At 36.3% G+C, this 22,304-nt stretch overlaps 1 long non-coding RNA gene across 1 annotated transcript; it reads right to left on the minus strand.

Annotated features, from left to right (window-relative positions):
* Positions 1–1,342: 1,342 nt before the first annotated feature.
* LOC122145309 lies at positions 1,343–4,615 on the minus strand. Its single transcript, XR_006160253.1, has 3 exons — positions 3,281–4,615; positions 2,808–2,992; positions 1,343–2,720 (listed from the first exon to the last, which is right to left on the minus strand). It is a non-coding gene; the product is annotated as an uncharacterized LOC122145309 (long non-coding RNA).
* Positions 4,616–22,304: the final 17,689 nt, after the last annotated feature.

Consider the following 22,304-nt stretch of genomic DNA (forward strand, 5'->3'; position numbering starts at 1 on the left):
GCTCATATACTTTATTCGTACAAGTGTAGATATTCTTTAAGCTGGGTCCAATCTTGATCCCTGAATGTCAGTTTTTTTTTTTTCTTTAGTTAATCATTCGTCTGATTGGTAAACTGTTGGTGGACCACTATTTGCCTCACAAAAGGACTTTAACCATCATAGGGTATGAGCATATTAGTACAAAGGCAGCCTACCGAACTGCAGAGAAGAGATCCCTCCCCAAGCCTGTGAGAAATCACCACTGCCTAAACACTTTAGGTCAGGTGTGCACTGTGCATGATGAATGACCTGACACAACCATATCAATATCACCAGCTTTGAGTGCAGAGCATAAGAGCTCCTGACAAAGAAACTGATTAAAGTTAGAATGCACTGTAATTAAGGGTTGTGGAAGTTCATGGGAAAATTGGAAAAAGACTTTCCATCATTATTGTGTTCTAAAGCTGTATGACTGACTTTCTTGTGTGAAACACAAAAAGAGAAACTTCGAATTTTTGAACAATTTTTAATGCACTTACAAGTAATGGAGAGCTTTCAAGCTTCAAGATGGATACAAAAGCACCATAATCAAAGTATTATTTAAAATTAGTAAGTTAATAAAGTCCACATATCTGTTGTTCTATATTACAATTATTCTAAAGACATATGATAACTTTGTGGGAATTTAGTAGAGAATAAGTGATTTCCGATTTGTGAATAAATCATTCTTTTTGACTCTCTTTTGATAGGCCTTGTTTAGACTGTCAGCAAAAATTGGATTATTTGCATATCCAGATATTATCCTGATGGGTTTTTGAAAGTCTGGACAGCAAAAACAAACAAACAAACACATGCAATTATCTAATCTGATTCAACACACATATGAAGTTGGGGTTTAATGTTCAATTCCAATCTGATTTTTATAGATGCGTCTGACTCTGAATGCTCTGGTCGCTCAAATCTGATTTTAAATTGTCTTTTGGGTCACTCTTTATATATACACAACATCAAAACCGGTGATGAAAATGCCAAAAGTATCCATACTGTATTCGAAAGGCACTTTTTCTTGTGCGACAGAGAAGTTCTACACCACGACTTGATAGGGTGCTTATTTGGAGATCAAGATGATGCACCTCCATTTTTCCGTAATTTGTTTTGAAAATCTCATCAAAAATGTGGGTACGCATAGCAACCTGTCAAATGCAGAAATGTTAATTCATACGTTCATGACCTCAAGGTTAGATTATTGTAATGCTTTATTGGGTGGTTACTCTGTGCGCTTAATAAACAAACTCCTGCTGATCCAAAATGCAGCAGCTTGAGTTCTTACTAGAACCAGGAAGTACGACCATATTAACCCGGTTCTGTCAACTCTGCACTGGGTCCCTATTGAACAACAAACACAATTTAAAATCTTGCTAATTACTTATAAAGCCCTGAATGGTTTAGCTACTCAATACTTGATTGAGCTCATATCACATTATAGTCCTTCACGTCAGCTGCAATCTCAAAACTCTGGCCATTTGATAATACCTAGAATATCAAAATCAACTGCGGGCGGCAGATTCTTTTCCTATGTAGTGCCCAACCTCTGGAACAATCTACCTAGCGTTGTTTGGGAGGCAGACACACTCTGTCAGTTTAAATCTAGATTAAAGACCCATCTCTTTAACATCCATATCCAGACCAGATGGTGGATCAGCACCTAGAGAAGACCTCTATAGCCCTGAATGTCAGCGGAGACCATGTCAACTAGATGCGCCCCATAGACAGATCCCCTGCAAAGACCTCCTCACCACGACCATCGGCACAAGACCACGAGAACCAGACAAGTCCTCTGCACAATCTGACCTGTGTTGCAGCCTGGAATTAAACCACGTCATGCTGGTTTCGTCTGGCCAGAGGAGAACTGGCCCCCCAACCGAGCCTGGTTTTTCTCAAGGTTTTTTTTCCATTTGTATCATCGATGGAGTTTTGGTTCCTTGCCACTGTCGCCTTTGGCTTGCTTAGTTAGGGACGCTTGACTGATTGCACACTTTTAGAAGAGAGTCTGCCTGAAAAGATCTGATCTGATCTGAGAGAGAGAGAGAGAGAGAGAGAGAGAGAGAGAGAGAGAGAGAGAGAGAAAGTGATTTGCCTGCAGTCTGAACATAGCCAATGGATCTGTTGATCCAGTTCACAAAACTGGTCAGAATTCAAGAAAAAGAAAAGAAAACAAGACTGATAGGGTTCTTGAGTTCAAATCAGACAGCCCACTGGAGGCAAAGAATATCTGTAAATTTCAGTCTGTTCCTCTCACAAAGCTATATTGTATGACTCCAAAAACCTTGAAATATCGTGCATGAGTCACTTTTATGGTGCTGGTTTAATGTCCTTTTTGATGCATGAAAGCTCCAGTCCTCATCAGTTGCATGGGGAAAATGACTTGTGTATTCTTCAAAATTTAGTGTTCTACAGAAGAAAGTAGTTCATCTTAAGGTCAACAATTACATTTACAAGTTTTAGCGTAAATATATAGAAATATGATCAAGACCAACTTTTGTTGATCAACTGTTTTCTGTCAGCCTGATTGAAATCTGTTTCCTTGTCTATAATGCATATTGCTGTTACCCGGTTGGCTGTCTAGTATCAGGGGGCAGCATTTAAACTGAGTTGCACATGCTGGAATGTACTCTTCACATGGGTTGAGATAGTGATGGGTGGTCTCTACAGTCAGTGGAGCTCCAGCCTTTCTTGCTGACCTGATGATTTCCAGAGGCTGAGCTGATGACAGGCGACAATGTGGCATCTCACTCTGATAATAAGAATAGAAAATGCTGACCTCTTACCTCTTTTCTCTTGATTGGCTACCCTAGTCTGCAGAAACAGCCATTAGATAACCAAAAGTTGAGGACTCTAACTGGTGCCATCATTTCATACTGATATTGTAAGCAGAGCTGAGTGACAGTATGGATAGCCTAAAGCTCCATAATGCCAGGCCTGGACCTCAGGAAGATGGAATATTCATGTGGATCTGAGTAAAAAGAGTAAAGCAGGAATTTCCATTTTAAAAATAATACTTGTTCATGATTTCAAGTAGAATTTAAATTTAATTGACATTAAATGGTGAGTTTTATACTGCCTTTCTCAGCAGCTGGATGCTGGACGTCTCGCTCTGCATGAAACTAACTCGAATAGGTTGCATTCATTTAAGTTCCATAATTATATTTTCATAATCATGTCTGACAATTTTTAGCACTGGTACACAGTGATTATAAGGTACTCCTCATGACTGGAGCAAGCAGAAAATGTGATGGCTTACCTGTGGCATGCTGCCTGTGCCCTGGAGTTGTTTCATAGCTGCATGCACATCAGCGTCACTCACATGAGGAAACTCATCCACTGCACTGTGAATCAGAAAGCACTAAAATCCAGCCACACCAGCCTGGACCATCGGCCTCAACTCCAGCAGAGAAGGACAAACAGAAAGAGATATGCAGGCAGACAAACAAATAAAATACAGTGGGTATAGAAAAGAATCACGCTTCTTTAAAATAATCACTTTTTTTTTTTTTTGCTTTGCAGCCTGAAATGAATACAGACACAGTTTCTGTTTTATCCAGCTGTATTTACTCAGTAAAAATTATAACATCTAAGCTAATCACAATCTCAGTGGCACACAAAGCCATTTTACTTTCAACAGTGATCAGCTGTGGTCATTTTGATTAGCTCAGCAGAGGCTTCTAAACTGGGGTGTTTTTAGGGGCGTGATATTTAAATGACGATTGTTTTCTGCCACCACATTTATCTACGTGTGATCATTCATACCATGAGATTGGCGGCATACACATGAATCACACGTGAACTCTGTTGTAAGTTGATTTGTGCGCACGGATCTGCGCTGGTTTCTACGTTAACTTGATAAATGAGGCCCATTGTGTGTTGTATGAAGTATGAAGAATGCCTATTTGGAGACTGCTGTCTTTTGGAGTAATCATTGAATCATTTACTCAACTGATTCATTCAAAAAGCTTTATTCAGGAACTAAACAAGTTGATGGCTATGTTCGAAATCGCATACCCTTTGAGTAGATACTTCTTTTGAAGAAGTATGTACTTTGCGACCATTAAAAAAGTGTTCTATCTAGTATGAATCTGTGTAGTGTGACTTAAGTTTCCATGAAGTGTCATATACATATCTCGAAGCAACTGATGTTTTTTGGTGTGAATCATATTTACTTTACTTACAAACAGATTCATTCAAAAATGCTGACCCATTCAGGTACAAAGCAGTGGATGGCTCCATCCAATAGCAAATGTTATTTTTGCATTCCCAATACTGAGAGACAATACTTTGATATTAGAAGGTTAAAACAACAGGCTACAACTGAAATGTATTTTGTAGTTTGTACAGTATGTAAGTACCTTGTTTCCAGGGATGACTCCTCCCCAAAATGCTGTGTCTACAAAACACTGTCCTGTAGCAGCACGCAGCTTCTCAGGAAAGTTTGAAGAGTTGTAGTTGATGGGATGCTGTTTCTGTGTACTATGAAATTAACCACCGTGTCAGTTTTATGTTATCAACGTTTTCCTCAGGCCTAACCCGGCCTTTATGCCAGATGCTGCTTTCACTTGTAAAGTGTTTGAGCTGCTTCTCATCCTCCGGTCCCTTTGTGCAAGGACCAGCCGACAGGACCAGCCCTTTCAGGAGGAGTGATCAGTTCTTCATCTAATGGGCCCCCTGAACATGGGGAAAATCCATTTCTAAGTAATGCCTCTCTCATTGGCTCGTGAAGCCATCTTTCTGGCAAATGAATCAAATGGAGTGCGGCCATGTGGGCCCCTTTCCTTCCAGGATATTTGTGCTGCTGCAAGCTGGGCCTCTCCACACACATTTGTCGGATGCTACCAGCTTGATGTTACCCACAGTGTAACTACCCACGAGTAGCTTACTCTGTTTTAGGTGTGGGCTCTTTGTAGCTTTTTCCCTTTAGACCCTTTACACCTTTTTAAGCCTGGGTTGTCAAGCCCGACTTATTCATCTCATTAAGCAGGTCATCTGTACCTTTTCCTGACACATTGTTATATTTTTATATGTATATATGTCAGTATATACATATGTATATTTCTATAATATTGTTGTCAGGTATATTTTTTACATGGCCGGTATTCTACAATTCTCCACCATATTTACTTTGCTGTAAAATGTAATTAATACATTTATGAAAAAAATATATTTGTTATGAGAGCATAATTCAACCTTTTGGTTAATATTTACCTTTATTATATAATTGAACCTTTCTTTAATACCAGTGTAATTTTATTGAATTCACATTTTTACCAACTAATACTTCAAAATCAGTTCAGCTAGTTTAATTAGCATATTTCAGTAAATTACCATAAAATATTCTAAATTAAGGAGATTTTGAAGAAGGTGTTTGAAAACAGCTTGACTTTTCTATGTGACAACTACCCGCTCTACCCTATCAATATTTGTATATAAATATTTTATAAATATTCTATAAAAAATGTGAAATTATCACAATATAATATTGTAATATTTTGCTGATTGAAGAGCAAAACTAATAATTGAGTTACTCATAGTTGAAATCGACCACATTTTCTACAATAATTTTAGTGAAATCAAGCCTTCACACAGGGTTAAACCTGAGGACTGCACTGCTTGTTGTCTCCAGCAGGTGGCGTATGTCTCACTCTCACAGTCTAGCTCACCTTTCCAGCTGTTTGCACGGAAGCTTCTGAATCAGGCAGAATGCTATAATCTTTCCTTCTTTTATTATGATAAATGCAGGTAGAATTTCCTCTCCACACAAAACCCTCTGTCTCCGCACAGCACTGACAGCTGATCCTGGCTCCATGTCTGCAATGTATTTTGTTTATATGAGCTTCTGTCTTTCATTGTCCTGGCAGCAAAAGCTTTCACTCTAAGGTCAATGTACCTCCCTTATTGATCTTTATGCAAGTGTCAGCTGGTAGTTAAAAGTTTTTTGACATGTAACATTCAGATTGTTAATAAAAAGTAATTCAAGTAATTGATTTTAGGAAGACTTTAGAATCAATCACTCATGCTGAAAATACAGCTGAATATTGTGTGGTAGTAGGATTAGATTTGTTTTTGTGTGAGTATTGTGAACACCAATAGGTTACATTATCCTGTATCATGTTTTCATTAGCAGTATTAATTCTAGTTAAAAGCTTGTCCCTTTAAGACGGTATCAGGCCCACACCAGCACTCCTTTAGCTGGATAAATTATTCAAAGCATTGCTCTGCTGAGCTGAGACAGAGGAGCAGGAGGGATCGGGAAGGAGAAAGAGACAGAAGGAGAGAAAAGCAGCCACAAGGGACTGCTCAGACTGGCATTGTGTCTAACTGAATGCTGTGGTTGCTTGGTGCTTACTGAGTCTTCCTGCCAGGCCATCCCATAGTAAATCAAAGAAATGTCCCATTTCAATTCAAAATCAAAAGAAAAAGAAAAAAAGAGAGAAATGTTTGCATAAAATAAATGAATGAAGAAAAATCATTCAGTCTTAGCACTCAGCCTCAATTTAGAAAAAATGACAATCAGAAAAAAATACTTCCAATTCAACAAATACATTGATAATTTAAAAAATCCTAATGATCATAAAATAATTCTTAATTCTACAAAAAATATATTAATTATACATATTATGACAGATTTGTGTATTAATGCACTTGTTTAAATAAATTAATTTATTACATAAAAATATTTAATTTTTATATTTGTATTTGATTGTGAGTGTACATACAGTGGATATAACATAATTTATTTTTAAATAAAATATATAAAAAAAATCCAAGTAAAGTCATGTCAGATTTTTTTCTGCCTTTAATGTTGAAATCAATAAAATTCATGTAAGCAATAACTGGAAACTTTGAAGGAAAAAAAGACTGTTTGTGTGTGTGTGTGTGTATATATATATAACTTTTTGTCTAATAACTTTCTACTGATAGACAGACGGAATGGAGAGGCTACACAAAATAAAAAGCTTTTTACTTTGAATCACATGCATAATAACCTCTGTTGTCTTTAAAAGATAGCTATTCATGGCTGCTGGGTTATCACTGACTCTTTCAAAATCACTTTGTCTTTTTATATTTTCTGTTAATATTACTTTAATTATTGATTTGTATTCTTAAAATACTTATCAGATTATTAGAAACCCAACATAGACTTATTTTATTCAGTAATGCAAATTTTATAAAGATACGCTAATGGCAAACTTAATACTTAATACTGATTCCATAATGAGATATATTTCTTTACTGTGTCATTTCCTTTTAGTCCAGGGGTCTCCAGCCCTGCTCCTGGAGAGCTACTGTGCTGCAGATTTCAGCTCCAACCCCAATCAAACACACCTGAATCAAGGTATTCAGGGCTACTTGATAATTACAGGCAGGTGTGTTGGAGCATTGTTGGAACTGAAGTCTGCAGGATGGTAGCTCTCCAAGAGCAGGGTTGGAGATCCTTGTTTTAGGCTAATTCAGTTCCTGATTTTAGAAAATGCAAACAGGGGCTGAGTCAGAAGAATAGAGGTGGATTAATGTCAGTGGGAAAAGCTTCCATTATGAATGTGTTAAATGGGTTTACTGGATTTGTGGGGAGAGCATAGGCCAATTTGCTCTAATAGTTTGTGAGCTGAGAATAATCCCACTGGAAAGCTGATTTTTCTTGACAGGAAAAAAAGGAAAGGCCAAAATGAGGTCAAAAATTATTTACAGATCTCTGCAATTCATTTCAATTCATTTTTAGAAAAAGAACATTAAGTAAAAAAAAGATAAATAGTTAAATATTTTAAGTTGTAAGCAACACTGTAGAACCATAGTTTAAAAAAAAAAAAAAATATTTAGCATTTAAACATTTTTTACTTGAATATTTATTTGTTTATTTATTTATTATTTGTTTGTTTTCATTCATTCATTGTTTCATAAGCATTGATGAAACATTAAAGCTTAGAAGTTGTAATAATAATAATAATAATAATAATAATATATCTTCCTCAATAATAATAATAATAATAATAATAATAATTGTATTTCAATTACCCCTAAGCTTGCATAATAAATAAGATTTTTTATCATCAAGAATTTAAGACAAAATCTGAACCTTAGGAAATGCACGATGTGAATAAATTAATAAAATAAAATTTTACTTTAGCGTAAGCATTGATGGAGTGTTAAAACTTAGAAGTGGAGTTGGCGCCAATAGCCTTGCGGTTAGTGCGCCGACATGTACAGCGCAACTGCGCTGACGGCGACCCGGGTTCGAGTCCCGGCTCGTGGTCCTTTGCCGATCCCGCTCCCCTCTCTCTTCACCAAAAAACACACTCCTGTCTACTCTACACTGTCCTTTTCCCATAAAGGCATAAAAAGCCCCATAAATAAATCTTTAAAAAAAAAAAAAAAAAACTTAGAAGTGGAAATAATAATAATAATGAGAAGAAGAAGAATTTGAGACAAAATTTTAACCTTCAGTTTAATCTTTATAGCCATTAAAAGAAACTTAACATGGACTAATTTTATTCTGTAATGCATATTTCATAAAGATTCATTAATGGCATTACTTATTTTTGTAATGATTTTTTTTTTTTTGGTCATTTTCTTTTAGTGTCTTATTCATTCCCTCTAAAATGCAAACAGATGCTGAATTAAAATGATTAGAGGCGAATTCTTATAAATATTAAATATGATTTTGTATTAAAAATCATATTACAGTTTACTAGGGGGTTCTTTTGACATACCACACACACGCAGTCCAGCATTAGCCACTGAATCTCATGTTATGTAGAGCCATGTTTGTGTGTGTGTGTACCGTACTCCGCGGGGAATCTAATCCCATCCCCCTCTCCTCCCCCCTCACTCTCTTCCTCTCTACTGCATTGATGGTGCTGCCTTCCTCAGTGATGATGTCACTGGTTCAGTCAGTCTCAGCATCACTGCTCTAGGCAGCCAGCAGAGCCATTTTGGCTTCTACATTACAGGGCACTCAAAGATCTCTCCTCCAAAAGCCTTCCTCCTTACAAGCAGGCCTCACTGGGCATCCAGCTATACCTCGTTGGAACAAATAAAGGATCCTCTGTTAAACAGAGGGAAAAGAAGATTGTTTTCGACATATCAGAGGAACAGCTGAAAAAAGAGGATTTGAGAAGCCAGCACAAGAGGCAGTTGTGGGAGCTGAACTGTAGAGTCAATAGCTGAGAGCATCAGGGGATCACCATTGTAAAGGTAAGAGGTTTTTTTTTCATTGTTAGCATGTTCTAGAGGACAATGCAGTATTAATGAGGCTCTCTCTGTTTATTTGGTGTTGGGTCGCAGGGTGGGACTGCCGTGGGGTGCGGCCATTTAGAGCTGGTCAGTAAATCCAGACATTATTATTATGACAGAGAAGTGTTTTTTGATTGAGTATTGTAACAGATGTTGTTTATCATAAATGGCCATCTGTCCTTGTGTACATATTTCTAAGTGCGGGTGGAATAAATGCAATGTCATTCATTGTCTCAGTTTGGCAGCCACACAGTAATGTCTTCAAGATTGCACTAATGAATCTCGATTCTAGAATTTACCGGAGACCAAAGAAATAATTATTATATATACTTTTTTTCTTTACAGGACATTTTTTTGTTGTTGTTGTTCATTAATATGGTAGCGAGTTGGGAGTACATATGAAATTGCGTATGATTCCCACTGTGCTCTAATAGCAGTATATTCTACACATGATGTGATGAAATTAATGATTTATGTAGATTTGTTGACACTGACAGAGACTGACAACAAACCTTTGATTTGTATTCCATTATGGATTTATGATCTACATCATTTACTCAACCTCATGTTGTTCCAAACCTATATTAATTTCTTTCCTGTGTGGAATAAAAGAAGATATTTTGAAGAATGCTGGTAACTTAACATTTGCTGGTAGCCATTGACTTCCATAGTAGGGAAAAATGCAAAGGAAATCAATGGCTACCAGCCACTGTTTGGTTACCAACATTCCTCAAAATATCTCCTTGTGTGTTTTTGTATCTCCTTATTTTTGGGTGAACTGTCCCTTCAAGGGACTGTTTACACTTGATCTGACCCCTTAATTACTGCCATTGCTGTATCAATTAAGAAAGACTGGTAAATTAATATTTTCAACTTGAATAAAGCAAAGTAATTTATATATTACCACACAAAGTAAATTTTTAGGTTACATGACAATATCTAATTAGGTTAATCACAAATTGTTTATAATGGACATGGATAGGATGATTAATCAACATGATGGTCACAATACATGTACTATAAAATCACTGTCATAGTTTTCACTTCATCAACTAAATGGTATTAAAAATGCAGCTTTGTGACTTCTTTGTAAACTGACATGCTGCCTTTGAGGTTCACGTCAAAAAGTCTAAGTAGACTAGAGAGTAATGAGAGAGGCTGAACCCACTCTGCCACACCAGAATGTGACTCAGCGTGATGCTAGTCTAATTGAAAAACACAGAATGCAGCTCACATGAGATCAGTTTTATGAGCTCTTTTATTCAAACAGACCTCTTACTGAAGCAAACATGTTTATAAACAGAAGGAGAACTCGAGATTGAAGCTTATAGGTCATAAATCTTCCCTGATACATAAATTGTACCTCCATTTTGGTCCGACTATGAGGCTGAGCTGGACTCTCTTTTATCTGTTATGGTAATCCTAGGAAGCGTACTGACATTTAGCCAGTTGTGCAAATCTTTTGTTGCTGCCGGGCATCTAGATCTGTAGCTAACCATGCATGATCCATTTACCATGCGGTCATATAAACACAGTCTTCCCTCTTCGATATGAACATTGAAATATTGAACATTTTTCAATTTATTGTTTAAACTCGTCATATTTCACCACTGAAATCATGTTTTTGCTTGTTATTCCTGTCATCGCTTCATGCCATTTCTTTATAGATACAACAGAAATTACACTCATTGTTTCTATGGTAATAGGCAGCTAAGATTTACAGCCTCCTCGAAAGTAGGGTGTAATTTAATTTCAAATTGAGAACAATCTAAATCAATATTTTTTCTGCTTATATATAGTAATGGAGCTACTAAAGTAATATCCTCTCTTTTTTTAGAGGTACATTACTATTTTGTGCATTGATCAATATGTATCAGTCAATTAGTAAGCAGTTTTTATATAAATATAATATAATTATATATATATATATATACATACATATAATTCATTATAAATATAATAATAATAATAGTAAACCAGTAATTTATTATATTATATTATATAAAGATATAGATCTTCCAGTATTCTGTTTATTGAAATCGGTGTGGGTCATGTTTTCATTTCTTCTGTTTGCAGGTGTGAGTATTGACCTGGACTTTTAAAGGAGTGCTTTCAGCACACACGCAGAGGCACCATGTCAGGGGCCTCGGTGAAGGTGGCGGTGAGAGTCCGTCCCTTTAACTCTCGTGAGACCATAAAGAGTCCAAGTGCATCATCCCAGATGTCAGGAAAACACAACCAGTAAGTACGCAACTGCACCTGAGCCCCAGTGCTTCCATCCGGAACATCCAGCAGTTAAAATCACTAAGAATACTCAAAACACTCCAGTTTATAGATCATAACTTTTATTGTGTGTCTTGATGTTGTTTTTGCATGCGTGTGTTGTGTGTTTATGGGCCTCATCTGTACAGATTTCATAAGGGCAGCCATTTTGAGATGATATGCAGGACAGTAGTTAACTGGTCAGTGAACTGTGGGCGAATAAACTCACCAATAAATCTGATCCGACATTAATTTCATAGTCGGCCGTTAATCTAATGTGGTTACAGAAATTGGGAGTAGGCCTGTCACAATAAACAATATATAGACTTATCGCACAATATATGTACATGATCTCAATCATTTTTGGTGAAGCAATATATCAGCCATTATATTTACATAAAAATGAATGTCACCATGTTTTTTTGCATTCCACTTGCGCTAGTGTGTTTTGCAGCTTCTCGAACATAACATGGTGTAGTTCAAAGTTCAAATTTAAAAAAAGTGCTTCTACAAACAAAGTTTTCATCTGCAGACATGGCCTTGTTTAGGGATCTGTGCCTTTGTGCACACAGACATCTGACTGATAACTAGGGATTCTACTTTGTTAGAAAATGTTTATTTACTTATTTTTAAGGTATCTAATATTTTGACTTAATTTCCATGATCTAAATAATCTTAAGAATTAAAAGTTTGTTGTCATTTGAAAGTGTTTAGGGCTTCTTGCATTATTATACTTTTATATTATGATAATATATTCAGTGGCATAAAATGGTCTTAAAATGACAATAATAATGTTTATTGCATTTATATCTGGGGCAATATATTGAATAACAAAAAGTTGTTATCGGGACAAGCCTAATTGAGAGTTATTAAAACAGAAAAAATAGAGGGATGTTGCAATGAACTTATCACAACTGACAAGAAGCAATGTCAACAAGCAGTACTATGACCTGTAATTACTAGTGATTTAGGTTTGCTGTTTTTGACAGTTGTCATGCAAACCACTTGTTTTAGCTGTTAAGGTGAGTGGTCATTTTCAAAGGAACTACAGTAATGAGGAAGCATCGTTTTCTTTGTCAAGGATGTTGTGTTATAAAGGAACATACAATCAAGACATCTTAAATGGTTAGACGAGGTAGAAGATATGTTTGTGTGTGTGTGTGTGTGTGTGTGTGCATGCTTGCATGGTCTCCAATTAAAATATGTTATAGTTATATCCTAAAATGCTCAAGTGAGTGAGAACAATACATCTACACTGGCATACATAGAACCAAGGGTCATATATATAATGAAAGCAGATTTTATTTTATTAATTTTTTTACAATTTTATTTTATTTTTTTTAAATGAAATGTACAACCATGCTCTTAAGATGAGTATTTATCATAATTGTCAGCTTGGGGCAAGTTTGTCACATGCGTTACTTGTTGCAGTTTTATATAATTTACATAAGTTTTGAATTTGGGTTTAGTTTTGAACATGATTACATTAATTATTCTGTGTTTAAAATGGTTTAATTTAATGGTAGGTTACATTTACATTACTGTTCAAAACAACTGTTTTTAACAGCATATTATGCATATTATTTTCAATCGGAATTCAGATATTGGAGTACTCCTTTGTAAATGGAACTTTTACATCAATTTTTTGATCATGTCATCATGCAGCAGAACATTTCTTGGTTCTTAGCGTGTGAATGTGCTCGAAGAATGGGAGGGAACTAGTGGTTGACTGGAGAGAGATTTGATTTCTAATCTGCTTGGTTGGGCAAAACCATTGGTCAATAATGGATGAGAGCTTGTGAAATATTTAGAGTTTGGCCTAATTTAGCTTCCTCCCTTCCACCTTGTGTTGCTTCAGAAAAACAATGTGTCCACTGTCGTCTTTGTATCTGAGGAAGTTTTTGGGCTAGAGCGTTGGATGTTTACATCTAATATTGAGTTCATAAGCTAGAATGGGGGGTCAAAAGAAACTGGCAAGTAAAATGCATTTTTGCCATTTGTTATACCTTTGTCTATTTGTAAAAACAAAGTGCACATACAAAAGGGTCCTGATGATAGCACGTGTAATAATTCACACCATAGTATTGTTGTACAGTTAGGTCAACGGTTTTTTCGAAGGAGATGCATTGGGGTCTGGCAAATCTGTAAGCCATGTGCAAAAGAGTATTTTTGTTGTGTAAGGGCACTGAGCTAGTGGTGCATAGTTTTAAATATGAGATTGTTTTGTAGAGTGATAACAGTGAGGATAAAAGCCTAATACTCTCAGTTTCTTTTGTTTTTAATGGGTCAGTACTGTGAACCATGAATATAGGTGAAAATGACCATCAAAAGCAGTAAAAAATACTTACTGTCATTGTAAATGGATTGTGCAAGTCAGCTTTCTATCAGATTCTTTAATAGAGATAAACATCATTGTTACTTACAATATGTTTAAAAAATCACATCTGCCATTAACTAAAGTGGTAATGGAAAATATCTCGGCAATATTATATTGCAAACTAAAATATTGCAACTGTACAATGGTTGACCAATTACATTATTATAACAGACACACACATTATACACACACACACACACACATAACCAAAACACACACACACACACAAACACCACACACCACCACACCACACACACAGGACAAAAAGAGAAAGAGAGAGAGGAATGTCTAATACAGTGTTAATAATTACAATTAAATTAATGAATAATATTAATTACATGTGGCTTACTTAGGGTTTAGGGTTTGGTTTTAGGCCTTTTTTTATGATTGTTGCTAGTATTTACTGTTATTAACCATAGTAAAGTACAGTGCATGTAACAAGTTGTAACGAGGGACACTTTTAAATATGCTACCCTTTTTTTTTTTTTCCCCCATATTGTCAGTATGTTTCAGTATATATCCAAACATTAAAATATGTGTGTTGTAAGCATGAATATCCATGAAAACTCTGTAATTAGCTAATGAGTCCAGGCTGGTCTAGTTTGACCATTTTTTGGGCACGACCATTAAGTTCCGCTTCTCACTCTGGGCATAAAATATTCAACATTACTCAAACCACTTACAAGGATTAATTCTGTATACTGCATAGACATTAACAAATCTTCTTGACACATTGCTTCAGTTGAACTTTTAAATGCAAGCATTCAAAATGCACCCCAGCTGGGGGGTGGGGCAGGCCTAACTAAGGACAACTTTGATTAATATTTACATCAAGAAATGTTGTGTAAAAAGAAGATCTTGAAAAAAAAGTTATATATATTAATGAGTTACATTTCCAGTTTGTCAGATCATAATGTATGTCCCATTAACTCTCTTAGATTAACCTGAGGGTTATTCCTTCAGATTCACTAAATAAAATTTTTAAATCATGGTGTGTGCTAGATTTTTTAATAATTACCTTTCAAAACTTTTTTTTTTTTTTTTTGGATTCTAAATAAAAAAACAGCTGTTTCATCCTCGTTCCCCATCATCTGAGTACTCTAACATGACCTTTGTGATATTGTTCAGCACAGCAATGCTGGAAGACAGCATACCCAGCACAACATCATTTGCAATGCAAGATTGACATGCAACATACAGCCGGCCATCTTTTCAAAGCCCTTCACACAATCACCAGGCATGCTTCCAACCGAAATCAGTATAAGCCCATGAGGGCGTTATGGAGTTGTGTCTTTGTGAATACATTCTGTAGGGTCACTTGCTAGAATTAAAATGTGAAATTAAAACTGTGCATAATATAAATAAGCCACACATGCAAACTGTCTTGAATTGTTTGTTAGATTTCTTCCTTTGCTATTTGAAAAAGTTATGGACTTGAGTGTACCGGCACAAGAGGGTCGATGATGTCGGTGAAAGAGCCTTTCTAGTCAGCAGTAGTAATTTGTGAGATTGGAGGCCAGTCCAGTATCAATCTGAGGGGTGTTAGATAACTGGTTGTAGTGGGAGTCTGAGCCACAAAGGGGGAGGAGTTGTCGCTTGTGCCTCCATGCTGGCCTGCTTTGTCCACTGCTGCCAGCTTGAGATAGGTCAATGCCAGAGTTAGTTCTCACAAAGCTGGAGAAATGGTGGAAAGCAGAGTGATTGACAGCTCTGACTGGTTTAAGCCACCCTGCTCTCACAGGAGGCACCTCATTGGGCGACCGCTAACACAAGTTCTTATAAAAGAAGTTTTTCCTTTTCGTACGGAAATTGTCCATTACCCAAGCCCCAGAAAAATTTTCAACTCTGGTCCCCGTGAGGGGAAAACGAATGTAAACTTCAGGTCTAATGGTTTTGAACAGCAAAAACTCTTCACTGACATGGGATTTCATTGGTTTCAGTGCTGCTGTAAATTCTGTGTGATGTAAATCAGTGATACTGTGGTAAGATTACACTGTGGAATATGACCATTTAGAAGAGATACCAAAATTATCAATTTGATGTATGATTATGGAAAGGAGATACTTTAGCTAAGAGTTTAAGATAATCGATTCACATGTTGATCAAGCGCGCTAAATGATTCTCCCTGATCAATCACTTCCAGAATTCCCTTTTCGATAGCTGATTGAGGGACCCGTTTACACTAGTTGCGTTTTCATGTTACATGCATAAACTTTTGACCTACGGTTTAACGCCTATTGTTTACATTACTCCGGCGTTTTCGACCCTCGGAAAACCTGAAACTTTGGTAAACGCTGCAGACCTCGTTTTAGTTTGAAAACTCCAGTGTTGCGTTTCTCAGTGTAAACGGACCAAACCGGAGACTTTTGAAAATGATGGCATGGCTGCCCACATTCACTCTGCGTAGTCCTTGTCGACCGTGTAAACAATAACATCATGCCGCATTGTTGTACCCATAGATGTATAGGTAGATTCCCCATTTCGATCGGTGCCAAACACGTAGCCGCATCTGCGATCTAAATAATAGGGAATCTACCTATTCAAATTGATTCATATCTATGGAGTACTGCATGAATGGTCACGTGACATGAGTTTAGGTTAAACGTGTGTAGTGTAAACGGAGATCGTTTCTGAAAAGCGAGCTGAAAGTTGTAGACGAGGATCGTTTTCATTCTAAAACGCCGTTTTTTAAAACGAAAAAAACGCACTAGTGTAAACGGGGCCTGAGACTGGTGTGCATGGAGTCTTCCAGTCTTTAACAGAATCCAGAAACTTTGATAAAGCTAAAGCTGTGCTATTTTTGTGGTCCTTTGTGGATGCTTCTTGCGATATAATCCCAGTGAGATCTTGAGTAAAAGGCATGGTACACTGTGTGATAGGAATGTAACGATGCACAGCGAGCTAGTTGAATATCAGTACAAATATGTGACGAATCAAATCTTTTAGAAAACTTTCAGTGGTATTTTCTTTTCATCTTGACTCTATATAATACATATTAAAGTGTTTAAAAGCTCAGCGCTGCTTTGTTTATCGGTGTAACCAAGGAAAAAAGAAACGCTGCATCACTGCTGTTCCATAAGCGCCACCTGCTGTTCAGAGAGTGAAATCTGCTCCACATTTAGCCCGTCTGCTGTTTTTGAAGTCTGACCATTCTGTTTTTTGTTTAAAATTTCAAATTATACAATCTATTTTAGATTAAAAACTGCTTGTGCTGCATTCAGTATTCAGCATCTTTGTTTTAATTTGATCGTGATTCTTAAAGTGCAGTGGTTGCCTCTAATTTTGAATGGAAAAGAGCACAGGCAAAGCCTTACTTTGTTTATATGAAGAGACTTTTCATTTGTCTTTTATTTGATTGCATTTGGGGTTTGTTTTAAAATTTCAATTTAGTTTTGTTTATTTGACATATTTCAATTTCACAAAGAAATGATCAACACCAAGCAAAAAAACAAAAATAAAACTACAAATTTATAATTTGTCTTAAATGTAATTTTGTTTTTAAAGGGATCATATGATGTTTCTAAAAAGAACATTATATTTATGCGGTTTAAGATTCAAAAAACACATTAACAACACATTATTCTCCACATAATGTACATTATTGTTGCTCCTCTATGCCCCACCTTTCTGAAATGCATCAAATTTTTTAAAGCTCTTCATTCTGAAAAGCGAGGTGTATGCTGATTGGCCAGCTATCCAGTGCATTGTGATTGGCCGAATACCTCAAGCTTGTGAAGTTCAACACTTAACATACTGTGATGCCTTCTCCCGGCACAGCGAGACAAAACCAATAAAACCCATCACAAACGAGGCATTTGTTGCATACAGTGGGGACATAATTACTGATTATAATGACTTATACTGTGTTTTTACACCTTGTGTTGCATATCATGTTGCGTAAACATAAAAGCATGTCTGCATTTGTGATCGGAGAAACAACAACACAACAAGTGCTACTCTACACTGCTTAAAACTCGCGTTTGAAATCATCAGTGGCAAATTCTTTAAAATATAAAAAAAATTACTTTTCAGAAGTGCCAGACCATCCTTGCAAAGTTGGAACTGCCCCACTTTATAGAACAGCCTTTGATATGTCCTCTTTTGGAAGGCCAAACAAAGTAGTTTCGCTTTTACAATTAAACACACAGCATCTCCATGACATGGCGGCGGCGGGCAAAAATAATACTACAGCGAGAATAAAAAAGCTATGTCTTCTTTCTTTGCATGAGCATTTGGGCAGTGTTATGCAAATCTACCACACCGTGACGTAGACATGTGGGGGGTGTTGTTGTTTAAACGATGTGTTTTAGTAGGGAGTGGCTTAGTCTTAACTTTTAAAATAATATCTCTTTGGATTTGAGACTTTAGTCTTTGCAACTTTGCAGATCATCTTTATGCACAAATAGAGCTTGTAACACTCCAAAGAGAAAGGAAAAATTGAAAGTCGCATCATATGACACCCTTTAAAAAATTATGAGAAAATAGTTTCATGAAATCAGTATAGTGAATCGTTATCACATTGTGGAGTTGAGTGAATCGTTACATCTCTACTGTGTGACATCGGTGATCTTTTATTTCAGAATGTGCAGTACACATTTCAGGCAAGACATTGGTCCCAGTCATCCTGTTGACAGCAAAGGAGCAATTGAATTGCATGACCTTAATGCAATATTTACAACAGGCATTCATCAGAGGGCTAAGATGTATCGCAGAGATTATCGCATTTCACGCTAATCAATCAAGGAATTAACTTTTTTTCGTATAGCAAGATAATTATTTCACACAAAACAAAAACAGCCATGAGCATGTCATAGTAATTGATCAAAATTTCTAATTTTCCCTACAAAAAGATAAATATTTTATGATTTTGCCTGAAATTTGTCTCACAAATATCAAAACTGAGTGTGAAGCCGTCTTAAACAACAGCGTGGTAGATAGCAGACCATTCCTCTCATAAAGGTATTTTAGTGCATCTTGGTGAAGTAGTCTTTACCTTCCTTGGCAGTTTTCATTAAGATTAATCTGATCATATTAAGTCTGATGCATAATCATCTGGCTGTAATGGTAAAATGGTGAATAGTCATCTGGCTATAATGGAAAAATTACATATATTCAGCTCTCTGTAATAAAAATTATATATAGTCAACTAGCTAAACGGAAAAGGGGTTTTTAAGGTCACCATTCAACGTAACCTTTTGTTGACCTTTAGTAGATGTACACACTGGTTATAGACTGTTACACACATTCATACTCAATGAAACCTAAAATCCTAAAACCCAAAATCTCCATCTCACTGCACACACAAACGTCAGCAGTTGCCCTCTTCTGGGCATTAAAACTGAATAAAAATCATTCTCCTTATTAGGTTTGTGAATTTACCACTTCAGTCAGGACGCTGATGTAACCACCCTTGCTAAAAGAAGGGTCATTATTGAGAGCAGAGGAAAGGAGCCGAGCGATTATGAGAGAAGAGAAAAGATGGTTTGGTATTCACAGCACAGGACCATTTATTGAAAAAAAAAAAGTGTATTAACAACCTTACTCAGGCTGGAGTATAAACAGATCAGGAGCATGAAATCAGACACCTCTGACTGCTATGAATAATTCAGGCAGCTGAGATGCATCTCAAGGTTAGCATCATTAGCACTGATTGGTTTGATTGGTTGTGGACGCCAAACCCAGGGATCACAGTTTCCAGAACGTGACCTGCTTGGCTCCTAGAAAACAGAACACGATACAATCGGAGCGGACATAGGGGGCTCCATTAACAGGTTTGAATTGGTTTGAACACTTATTCACGCACCAACCAAGAATACTATATTGATAATAATTAATAACAAAACAAACAAAACAACCTTATCTGCTGGAGGTTATTAACATGGAAGCATTTAAACCGATACATCATATATAGTGTGTGTGTGACATATATATATATTTCCAGGATACTTTTAGCTGGTGACAGTGGCATCATTTTCAATCCCCATAAATCACGGTAAAACAATGACTGCGTTGATCATACAAAACAGAACACATATATATATATACAGTATAGGAATCCAAACCTATTAAACCTATCAAGATGTTTAAAGTACACAATGAACTTGTCATTTTCAAACTTATTTTAATTTGACATTTATTTTACAATTAATTAATTATTAATTACAATAATTTTGTAAAAAATGTAACAGGTGCATAAACATTTAATTCCCTTTTTAAAGCATTCCTCCTCCTTCACTATTTGGCACACTCACATACAAATACAATTTTGCAACTTGCAAGAAGAGTAGATTTAACATGGCAGTGCTTCTGTACCGATGACGCATGATGTCCCCTGGGCTATGAGGTGCTATTATTATAACTCATATACTCTGATGTACAGCCAGTACTGAACTTCCCTAGAGGCGGTTAAACACATGCACAGACTGGGTAAAAGGGTTTGGTCCTTTTAGTGACACAAGTGAATGAATTATTTCACTCCAACTCCTTAAGTATGGTTGGCCATTTTAGAATTGGGCTTCCTGTGTTGTATAACATGGCCCCAGGATGGTGCTTAATATATGTGCCATTCAAAATCACATGCTCAAAGTATGTTTTGATGGTTTTAACTGGAGCTACAGTGTATGAGAGTTGAAGGAGAAAACCAAATAATTGGTCAATAATATTTTAAGCTGTTTTTAGAGGACGTTAGTAGATTTTATCATTTTTGGAGGTCAGTTGTACTATGCATGCTTTAGATAGCAGATATATTTTTTTCCAGGCATGAGCTTTGCTTGAATGATATAGATGAAAAGTAGAACAGGGATTTACATGAGGTATTATGCAATGACATGATGTCCTTCTGTTACTTGGCAGCTCTGTGTGCGTGTGTGTGTGTGTGTGTGTGTGTGTGTGTGTGTATGTGTGTGTGAAAGGAAGAAAGGAAGAGAAAGAGTCATAAATATGTTTTATATTGTATCTGAAACTGTGATGATGCATCTATGAAGTTCAGAAATGTTTTCTTGTGATGTAGCTGGGCTACTGGCACTAAAAGTCAGTATTAAAATTATAAAGTGCTCAAATCACATTTTTTCACAGCATTTAGAATTGAAATAGTCAAACAACAAAAAAGAACAAAACAATATCCCCCAATCTAGACAAACAAATAAAACAAATCCATTGTTTGCATGAAATTAATTTGTTTTTCTGTCACCATTTACTCCAAACACGTATGACTTTCTTCTGTCTGCAACAAAAGGAGAAATTTTGTGTAAGTGTAAGTGTTTTAATTTGTAACAGCATGAGGGTGAGTAAAAGACAATTGTCATTTTTGGGGTTAACCAATCATTTAACAGCCAAAGAGCTGAATTATGGGATTGTTAATAAGGCCAAATTATAAGTATATGCAGCAGCAATTTCACACACAAAGAAAAACATATATGTATATATACATATTACAGTATTTTTTAATAGTGTATGATTTTGGGCTTATTGTGGTCACTTTAGACAATTCCCCATTTAGATCATATTGCATTGTGTATTAAATGAAATACATAGATCAATGTACCACAGCATGTAATAAAATTCTTTCTGTTCATTGACTAAGTTTCCCTGGAGAGCCAAGATAAGTGTTTGCTTAGTGCAGAAAATCCTTCACAACCTATTGACTCTCTGAAGGTCATTCTTGAATCACCCTTTTTGAGATCAGAACACGCTTTGTGGATTGGTGGAAAATTAATTCATCACATTTATCTTATGGCTTTTTGTTGTCTGTTTGTTAGTTATGCATGTGAAAATGCCCTGTGTGTGTGTGTGTGTGTGTGTGTGTGTGTGTGTGTGTGTGTGTGTGTGTGTGTGTGTGTGTGTTCAGAAAAGCTTTCCTCATCACTAGTTGACTAAACTAAATTTTTCAGTCCAGTAATGGTTGCTCAGCCATATACTGAAAATATGTGTACTTCAAATGTTCTTTCCATGGTAATTGTGGCTTTTTCCTTCATGGTTGATTAAGAATATTTAAAACAGTTTATTTAAAGGGATATTTTTATTCAGTTTTGGCTTTGGGTCTTGCACATCCCACCATATGACAGTATTTCAGAACAGAGACGGTATGTTCTGTCAGAGCTCATGCTGCCTGTCAGACTCCTGACTGTAGCGTCTGTGGTTTTGTGTGGGCTGGCTGTGAGTAAGACTGACGGAAGACGTTCCGTTAATGATGTTCTGAGCTACTAATAAGCATCAGGAAGTGACTATATAGACAGTTTAAATGCAGGTACATGATTTCAGTGACTGTTATTGCTCTGTAAGTAGATGAAAATTGTACAGTTGTCCTTCATGTTTTCACAAGATCCAAGTCCATTTAAATTGTTTCCTCCATGATGCAGAGAGTTTTTGGCAATGCATGTTTCTTATATAATGGCTGTGCATTCAT

The sequence above is a fragment of the Cyprinus carpio genome, chromosome A6 (genome assembly GCF_018340385.1).
Source record: "Cyprinus carpio isolate SPL01 chromosome A6, ASM1834038v1, whole genome shotgun sequence".
Taxonomy (NCBI): domain Eukaryota; kingdom Metazoa; phylum Chordata; class Actinopteri; order Cypriniformes; family Cyprinidae; genus Cyprinus; species Cyprinus carpio.